At 34.9% G+C, this 9,690-nt stretch overlaps 1 pseudogene; it reads right to left on the reverse strand.

Annotated features, from left to right (window-relative positions):
- Window positions 1–9,473, reverse strand: part of LOC109861393 — a 23,195-nt pseudogene extending 13,722 nt beyond the window's left edge.
- Between the last annotated feature and the right edge of the window lie 217 nt (window positions 9,474–9,690).

Here is a 9,690-nt window from a genome sequence, read left to right on the forward strand (position 1 = left end):
TATACTAAGTAGTTCCAGCGTTGACCGCTCGATAGCGCCGCTTACCCGCGCTAGAAAAAATCAGTCCGGGAACTTTCCGGACAAACTGTGTACTCATAAACAGCTGATCCGGCGTGTGTTGTTTGGACAGGTTGTTAACCCAGCGTACTGAGACTGCATACGAGAGATTTTACATTAATATTCGGACACCCTGTATATTTAGATATTTAGAGGGAATACCGTCTTTCTTACCCCTAGCCCCCCGCGTCCACGAAACGAATCCATGACGCCAAGTGTACAACCCATGTAGCACACTAGCGCGTGCAAAGCGCTTTCAAAGCGCTGTTGAGAACGCCTCCCAAAGTGTTGTCACTTACGCACTTTTTTTTGCAGATGAATAATTTTGATTGGATTCGATTCGCAATGTTTCCAAAATACACCTCGCAGCGGTTCTCCTTGCTCGCCACGTACTGTCAAATATCACCCGATTGCAAGAAGCTAAGTCGAGCTGCGCTTGTTTGTTTACTCCACTTTCCGTTACTAAGGGTGCGTTCTGAGTTATACATAGGGTGCGTTCACTTTGGACGCTTACGCGCTTTAAGCGTCAGTCTGTTTTTATTGTTGTTTAAATATAGAACAAAGATAGACTGACGCTCAAAGCGCGTAAGCGCCCAAAGTAAACGCACCCAAAGTTCATTACTGCTGTGCAGCGCTTTGAAATCGTTCCGTTTTGTCAATGCGCATGAAGCGCTTTAATAATTCGGAACGATTTTGTGTATCTGTGCGCTTTAAGTTTTTTTTGAAACTACATTACCAGCAACGTCGTTGCATTATTGTTTATAGTCGTAAATATAATAAATATTTAATCGTAAATATAATAAATATTTAGATTTCAAAATTCAGGTTTTTTCTTCAAAATGTATTGACTTTTTCGGAAATACTGAAAAACTGACTCCGTGTTTATGTTTTAAAAATGGACAATGTACGAGACGTCAATAAACAAAATCCAATTGTCATATCTTTGTTGATGCTTTTAAAAACGCTGAAAGCGATGACTCCGGATCAAGCGATAGTGAAAATAAAAATGATATCAAAGATATTTTTAGTAACATGCAAACATAATTATTTATTTTAATGCAAGCATAATTATTTATTTATTATTAATATAGAATACGACTTACATGGAGAAATAAGTGCAAATAAAAAAATTAAATACTTCTGTTTATACGCATTTGGCAATTTTGTATAGACAAAAGCACTGAAATTCTATAGTTAAACTTTACCGATTCTGGCATAAGTGCCCGCATAAACAAGGTTTTAGTTGTTCCGATTTAATCAATACGTGCATAGACTGCATAAACGCATCAAACGCATCAACTGTCTTAAGTGTCAAAATAAAAGTAGTCAAAGCTGACATAAGAACCCACATAGCGTCGTTAGTAGCACAAACGTTTCTGCAACGGGTTTTCCAAAACTTAGCAACGTTTCGTTAAACGTTTCTAAAACGTCGTAGTAACGTAGCGGAAACGTCGAAATGTCCGCTTTTTAAGTTTCGGTCCGATTACTTAAGTAATCACTCCTTCCTGGAGAAGGGTTAAGCAGGCAAACCCTGCATGAGTGATTAATTGTATTTTACAATGTTTATAAAATTTAAACATTAACAACTTTGCAACTTATCGGGCAACGTTTCTTATATGTTTCAACGAAATCGGACCGAAACTTAAAAAGCGGACATTTCGACGTTTCTGCTACGTTACTACGACGTTTTAGAAACGTTTAACGAAACGTTACTAAGTTTTGGAAAACCCGTTGCAGAAACGTTTGTGCTACTAACGACGCTATGTGGAAAATGCAACAAATGTGTGTATGTTCCTAGTGCTTCTAAGAGATGACGGTATAAACGCGTTGAACGAAAGAAAAGGAAAAGAATTGTAATATGTGATGAGAAAGAGAAAGAGAGAGAGAATCAAGAGGTACGGTAGTGCTTCGCTCCAAGTTCCCGCGCAACAAAGTGACGCTTGAACTGCGCGAGCACACCGTGCCTATTATATGCGAAATTCAAGTATTTTGAGCGTGAAAAGATTTTCACGGGGCATTATATCAAAAACGACTAAACCGATCACTTTTGTTGTAGTCTTAATCGATTAATTCAGAATTAAAAAAAAAGTATTCTTGAAGGTTTTTTGTTCGTGCCTTCGGAGAAATGTGACGATAAAGTTTTAAAGTGTGAGAAATCACGTTTTTCAGAATGTTCAGACGTCGTCTCCAGACAAGAATGTAAGGAATGTGTGCATGTTCATATACGTTCTAACAGATGGTATACAAATATGAGCGCGTTAAAACAAGAAAAAGAAAGAAAGACAGGATGTATGAGTTAGAGAGAGAAAGAGAGAATCAAGAAGCACGATAGTGATTTGCGTTATTCGCGCCGGCAACACCTCCGATAATACCGATCACTTCGACAATGTTCCTCGCGACGTAATGATTTCGTGCCGGCAACACTTCCGATATAAATTTTTGTAATACACTGTATTGAAACTTGGCACAAAATAACTACAAACTAAATATAAACTTTCAATTTATGATAAAAAATTAATTCAGAAAACGGATAAAACAATTTTTTTCGCGCCAGCAACATCTCTGATATAAGGTTAGGTTATTTTTAATAAATTGTCGGACCTTGGCACAAAATAACTACAAACTGTATACTTTAACTTTATAAAGTAAAACATTTTAGAAAAAGTAATAAACTAAAAATTGATTTAATAGTACAAAAAATTCTTTTTTTTATAAACTTGTTTTATAAAATTAAATAATACTACAAAGTATAAAATGTGTGATATCTTAAAAAACTTACCTTTTCACGAAAAAGGTAAGAACAGGCGCCAGGTACACGCACAACACGTATTGTATTTAAATTGTAAATGTACTACAAAACATTCTTTCTCTAAAAACCTGTTTTACAAAAGAAGTGATATCAAAATGTAGCAGCACTTAAACGTTTGTTTGTTATATAATTATAATGTACAAACTTATCTACAAAATTTATTCTACAAAAGACGTGATATATATAATAATAATAATAAAGTAGTACCGCCAATTGAAAAATTTTATATATAATTATAGGATATTTGTGTAAAAGATCAGAAACTTATGTAGACTTTATAGATCACGTTTCATATCCGAAGGTGTATAAATAACAAAACGATTTGTTAGTAAAACTAACAACTAACCCATTAAAACTATATTTTCCGTGATTATTTATACAAAAACATTTACTAGAACACAGAAGTGTAACAAAATAAAAAAGTTTTTTAATAAAAAATATTTAATGCAAAACAACTTTTTGCGGCTGCACCTCAAATAGTGAACTAAACTATATTTATCAGACACGTCCATAAGTCTGACATGATAAGTACTCAAAAATTATTATCAATAACAATTATAATTCTATTATAATTGTATAATAAAATTATAATTCTAATGTATAAAATTTATATTTTTAATATTTCACCAACGTATACTATACGAGGGTGAGGTGAAAAGTTTCCGGCCTGACCTAGAAATGGCGCCAGCAGGTCTAAGTTTTGGCTTGTATTCTATAGTACTATATCTCACTAGCTTGTATATAAATTTTCAGGTCGATTGCTCTGTTAGTGTACATTTGAGAGCTGATTGAACAAGACGCCTCGATTGCTTACGTGAAAATGGAAAAATCAGAGAAGCGTGCGGTCATCAAATACTTCTATTTAAAAGGCCTAACACCATTACAAATTAAAGAAGAGCTGGATTCCACACTGAAAGACTCTTCTCCATCATATTCAACTGTTAAACAGTGTGTTTCTGAATTTAAGAAAGGTCACGCGAGCACTTCTGACGATCCACGTTCAGGACGCTCCGTTGAGGTTACAACTCCCGAAATGATTGAAAAAATTCATAAAATAGTGATGGAAGACCGCAGATTAAAAGTAAAATAGCTGAGGCTACTAGAATGTCAACTGAACGTGTACGCAATATTTTACATGAACATTTGAGCATAAGAAAGCTCTGTGCTAGGTGGGTGTCGCGTTTGCTAACGGTCGATCAAAAATTCACCCGGAAAACTGTTTCAATCGAAAATTTGGCGCTGTACAAGCGAAACCCCAGCGAATTTTTGCGTTGATTTATAACTATGAATGAAACTTGGATTCACCACTACACTCCTGAAAGTAAACAACAGTCGAAACAATGGATTGGACCGGGTGAACCAACCCCAAAGAAGGCAAAAACAATTTTATCGGCGAATAAGGTTATGGCGACTGTTTTTTGGGATGCGAAAGGAATTATTTTCATTGATTACCTGGAGAAGGGTAAAACCATCACTGGTCAATACTTCGCAGAGTTATTGCAGCGTTTTTGAAGGACGAAGTAAAAAATAAACGACCTCACTTGGCAAAGAAAAAAATCTTGTTTCACCATGACAACGTACCTGTCCATTCGTCGGTCGTTGCAATGGCTAAAATCAACGAATTAAAGTTCGAATTGTTCCCTCAACCAGCATATTTACCAGATTTAGCCCCAAGCGACTATCATTTGTTTCCTAACCTTCAAAAATAGCTCGGAGGTAAAAAATTTGAGAGCAATGAGGAAGTCATTGATGCTGTAAATGAGTATTTTGAGGGACTTGACATATCGGACTAAAAAATGGTATCACTGCATTAGAGCACCGTTATGAAAAATGTATTAATCTTGATGGAGATTATGTTGAAAAATAAAGCAAAAAAAAAAAAAAACGAAAAAAGTTGTTTTTCTTTATCAGGCTGGAAACTTTTCACCCTACCCTTGTACATGTGAAATATAAAAATTAATTGTATTCAAAATAGCTTTTGGCCTTCTTTTGCAGCCGCGCCAAGTTATTTTGCATTAAATATTTGTTATTAAACAAACTTTTTTCTTTTGATACTTTTTTGTGTTCTAGTAAATGTTCTTGTAAATAATCACGGAAAATACAGTTTTGATGAGTTACTTGTTAGTTTCAATAACAAATCGTCTTGTTATTTATAACACCGAGTATTTTGGATATAAAACGTGATCTATAAAGTCTACATATATATATATATATATAAATTTCTGAGTTTCTACACAAATAGCCTATAATTATATATAAAGTTTTTCAATTGGCGTTACTACTTTACGCGCGTAAGACAGCCTGGTGCATGCTTATTCGCTGATTTTTGTTAATTAAGATCTCGGTAACTATTGCGAATTTAGCAAAATAGTATAGGACGTATCGGCACAGTTTTACTTCTTCTACTTAACGTCTGTTAACGAGAGATGTTACACCAATTCTAGGACACTTGTATATACAAAAAAATGTAAGAACAGGCGCCAAATACACGCACAACACATATTGTATTTAAATTAATAAATACAAAATTGATTGATTAAAAAATTTCTTTCTCTATAAAACTTGTTCTACAAAATTATATACTAGAAAACATTTTTTTTTACTACAAAAACTTTTTTTTCTTTAAAAACTTTTTTACAAAATACAAAAAGTTCTTTCTCTATAAAATCTGGTTTACAAACTATTATATACTACAAAACATTCTTTTTCTAAAAACCTGTTTTACAAAAGAAGTGATATCAAAATGTAGCATCAAGTAAATTTGTGTTTGTTTTATAATTATAATATACTACAAAATTATCTACAAAATTTATTCTACAAAAGAAGAAATATGTCAAAGTGTACAAAGTGTCTGTAAAATTTTGACGCAACCGACCCACATAGCATTGTTAGTAGCACAAACGTTTCTGCAACGGGTTTTCCAAAACTTAGCAACGTTTTGTTAAACGTTTCTAAAACGTCGTAGTAACATAGCGGAAACGTCAAAATGTCTGCTTTTTAAGTTTTGGTCCGATTTCTTTGAAACGATGCTATGTGGGGAAGTATGGAGATAGATAAAGTGAAACTGAATAGAAAAGTAATTTGGCATTTTGCGAAATTTGCAATAGTTAATGAAATATAAATTAATAAATGTGAGCCAATGAGCGCGTGAAAAGCAATGGTCCTGATTCTGTAGACGTGTGTGACTGTCGGTATAAGAAAAATGGCTCACATCATGCAATGTCTTAGCAATGAGAGACGGAATAAACAAGCAAGCGCGGCATGTAACTCGGCGGATCTTGCGATCTTCGGCGGTACGCAAGGGAGCGAGCAGCGTTCGTGGTGTAAGAAGCCACTGCACTCCGCGATCAGCTGATTGATAATCGACGCGATCGCTTGCTACATTATCTAATTTTATCTGTTTCTTATAAATTCTAATTCTAGAAGAACAAGTCCAGTTCTGAACTGTATTAAAGCATTTTTCTGCTAATTGCCGATACGCTCCTTGAAGTTTCCTCGAGATGTTTTTCTAGATCGGATAGGTCATATCCTACGATTTTCTACTGTTTGTGGTAGACTTTTATCTTATCTAAGATTTTTAAATAAACTACTTCGTTGTTGTCAAGTTGTTTTATTGAATATTTTTCTTGTTCTCCATCGTTAAGATGACACTGCAGAGTCACTACTATCAGTAGAATAATCAATCTCGGATTCATTTGTTCGATTTGAATGAATCTGAAATTTAATATCACTTCGGTGATACTGCTTTACTCCCGTGTTTTCGTTTATGTGATACGTTATATGATTATCATGTTGAATCACAGGAAAAGGACCTTTCCACTGTGGTTCAAAACATTTTGCATTGAAGGTTTTCACTAGTACTAAATCTTTGATTTCAATTGGCGCGTAAGATTTACTAGAAATATTTGAATCTTGGTAGTCACGTATACTCCTGCGTGCTTCCTCTAGTTTATTTTCATGTTGTATACGCATGTTATGGATTTGATTTTGAAGAGCCAATCGTTCATCTTCTTCGCTAAAGATATGATTAGGTTCTCTTCCAAACTGCAACTCATAGGAAGTATACTTCTAGGGAGTAGTTTATTTATTGTGCAATTGTACGTGAGCATCGCTTGGGGTAGTATCATATCCCATTGCTCACGCTCGTTAATATAGTGTCTTATGTATTTCAGTCAGTATAATGTGCGATCTCTCGTTTTTCCCATTTGATTGAGGGAAAAATTCGATAAATCGAAGTGATATGTTTTGCATGCAATTTGTCGCATAAAGTTTTTAATTCGTTTGAGGTGAATTCGAGCGCGTTATCTGTAAGGAATTCTTTTGGTTTCCCAAAGTACCTGAGTCAAAAATACCACAGTGCCTTTATTATCGCTGCTGTTGACTTATCGATTAATGGTTCTACTAAGATATATTGCGTGAGATAATCTTAAATAACTAGAATGTAACGATTACCTTTATTTGTTGATTCAAACGATCCCATTATGTCAAGTGATATTTTTTTGTTGGGAGTTTTCGGGATGTCAGGAGAGGAATATATATGTAGGGTTTCTTTTTTAAACCTACTTGTCTTAATCGTTCAAATAAAATTCTTAAATTTTTGTTGTGTTCCTCGATCGTCTTTCCGTATACAATTATGTCATTGATGTAAACGAAACAATTATTACCGACTAAACCCCTCAACCCTTTATTCATCATGCGTCTGTAGTGCGTTTTTCAAGCCGAAAGGCATGCGAGCATATATTTATAGACCTCCGTCCGAAGTAGAAAATGCCGTTTTAGAGATATCTTTCGGGTTCATGCCGATCTGGTAAAACTCCGATACTAGGTCAAATGCCGAAAAATATCGTGCATTTCCTAATTGATCTATGATTTCATCTATATTTGGAAGCGGATACGCGTCTTGAATAGTTTTTTTTCGTTTAATTTTCTATAGTCGATGACTATTCTCCATTTGGTTTTTCCTGAACTGTCTTGTTTCTTCGGTACTACTCATATTGGCAAATTGTAAGGTAAGTCCGACTCCCTTATAATTTCCTTCTCTAACATTTCTTTGATTTGCTTCTTAATTTCCTTCTGGTGAAGGATAACGATATTGTTTTATGTAAATAGAGATTTTGTCAGTTGTTTTTATCTCATGCTGGGTAAGATTAGTCAGAGGAAATGGATCTCCGGGGAGAGTAAATATGTCGTGGAATTCTTGTAGGATATTCTATATTTTTTTAGAATATTCTGAGATATGCGAGATTCGCGTGTTTTCTTTTAGCATGCGTAATCGTTCGTTATTTAATGATTGTTTTGCAATTGAATAAATTGATTTTTCGTGAAAATTTTCAATGCGATTGATATCTTTTATTAAATGTTTTGGAATAATCGGTTGCTCGAGATCGTCCATTTTTGTGATTACTCCTGTGTCATTTTGGAATATAACTAAGATATCGTGATTTTTACAAGCATTATCGTACGACTTATCAATACGTTTGAATTCTTGTCCACTAAGTATTAAATTTTTATTCAAAAATATAAAATTGTTTTTTGTGAGAAAGTCGATTCCTAAAATTCCTTGATACTTATTCCTTGATATGACCGGTGAGTTATCATCTAATACAATACATAAAACACGTGTTTTTTGCCGAACATTTCTACCTCTACTCCATATTTAGTTTTTGATGAGTGCGTAATTACGCCAGTTATAATAATAGGATCCACTTTGGGTAGATTTTTATTCTCTATGGTTCATGTATTAAAGATAAATCGGAGCCGCTAGAAATTAATTTTTTTAAAACCTGGAATTTTTAATCCAATTTGTGGTGCCCGGACGTATGTTCCGCCTGGTCCTTGTCGAAGGTCGTCCTGCAGGATGAATCTCGTTCTGCTCGATTACAAGTGAACGACGCGATGATGAGTCCGGTGGTTGACTTCTGTTCTCACGCTTGAAAAAATTTTGTTGTTATTGGTTCCGCTGCTAAAAACACCTTGGTCTTGCACTCCTTTTTTTCGTGACCGTATCTTTTGCAGTATCCACATTCTTTCTTTGGAACTGTAGTTTTTGCAATGCGGGTCTTCTATAGTTTTCACTTCTCTGCATCCTTATCTTCCTGAGCTGTAATTCCCCTTCGAACATTCGAGCCTTCCCGAATGCCAAGTTGAAAGTATCAAAGATGTCAAAAGAATAAAGATGGCTGATTTCGGTTTTTACATTGTGTCGGAAAACTTCGATTGCCTTCTGCTGATAAATCTCCTCTTGGATGAGGATCTTCATGTTGCTCGTGTTTTGTACGTTGATCACCGCAATAATTTCATCCTGAATGCGTGAGAAGCAATTTATGAAATCGTCAATGCTTTTATTAGCTCTTTGAAAGCACGTGTCCCGTTGTACCTCTAGTGCCGAAATATTCTGCGCCTTTCCGTACAGAAATCTCAACTTTTCAAACAAGTGTGAAAATGTTTGTATGCCGTCTAATCTCACAGTACCCTTTGTTCTTCGTATTAATTTTTGTGCGATAATGCTGGTTAGCAATAATTCGTGCTGATCGTTTGTCAGCCGCTTTATAGCGGCTTCTTCTTCTTCTTTGCTGTAATGGCTCTTGCCCCGGTGAGGAAGGAGCATACGCCAGTCTTCGATTTATATTATTACTAGATATGTATTTGTTTAAACTAGAGACTATGATGAAATAAAGAAAGTGGTGTAAAAACACCTAAAATTGTCCAAAAATATTCACAGTAGAAGTACGCACATCCAACCAACATGGCTGATGCAACGCGACTTTTTGCTTTATAGCGGCCTAGACATGTTCTATAAATGATTCAACGTTAGATCCGTCGAA

This window comes from Pseudomyrmex gracilis, unplaced genomic scaffold (assembly GCF_002006095.1).
Source record: "Pseudomyrmex gracilis isolate BER0280 unplaced genomic scaffold, ASM200609v1 scaffold_726, whole genome shotgun sequence".
NCBI lineage: Eukaryota > Metazoa > Arthropoda > Insecta > Hymenoptera > Formicidae > Pseudomyrmex > Pseudomyrmex gracilis.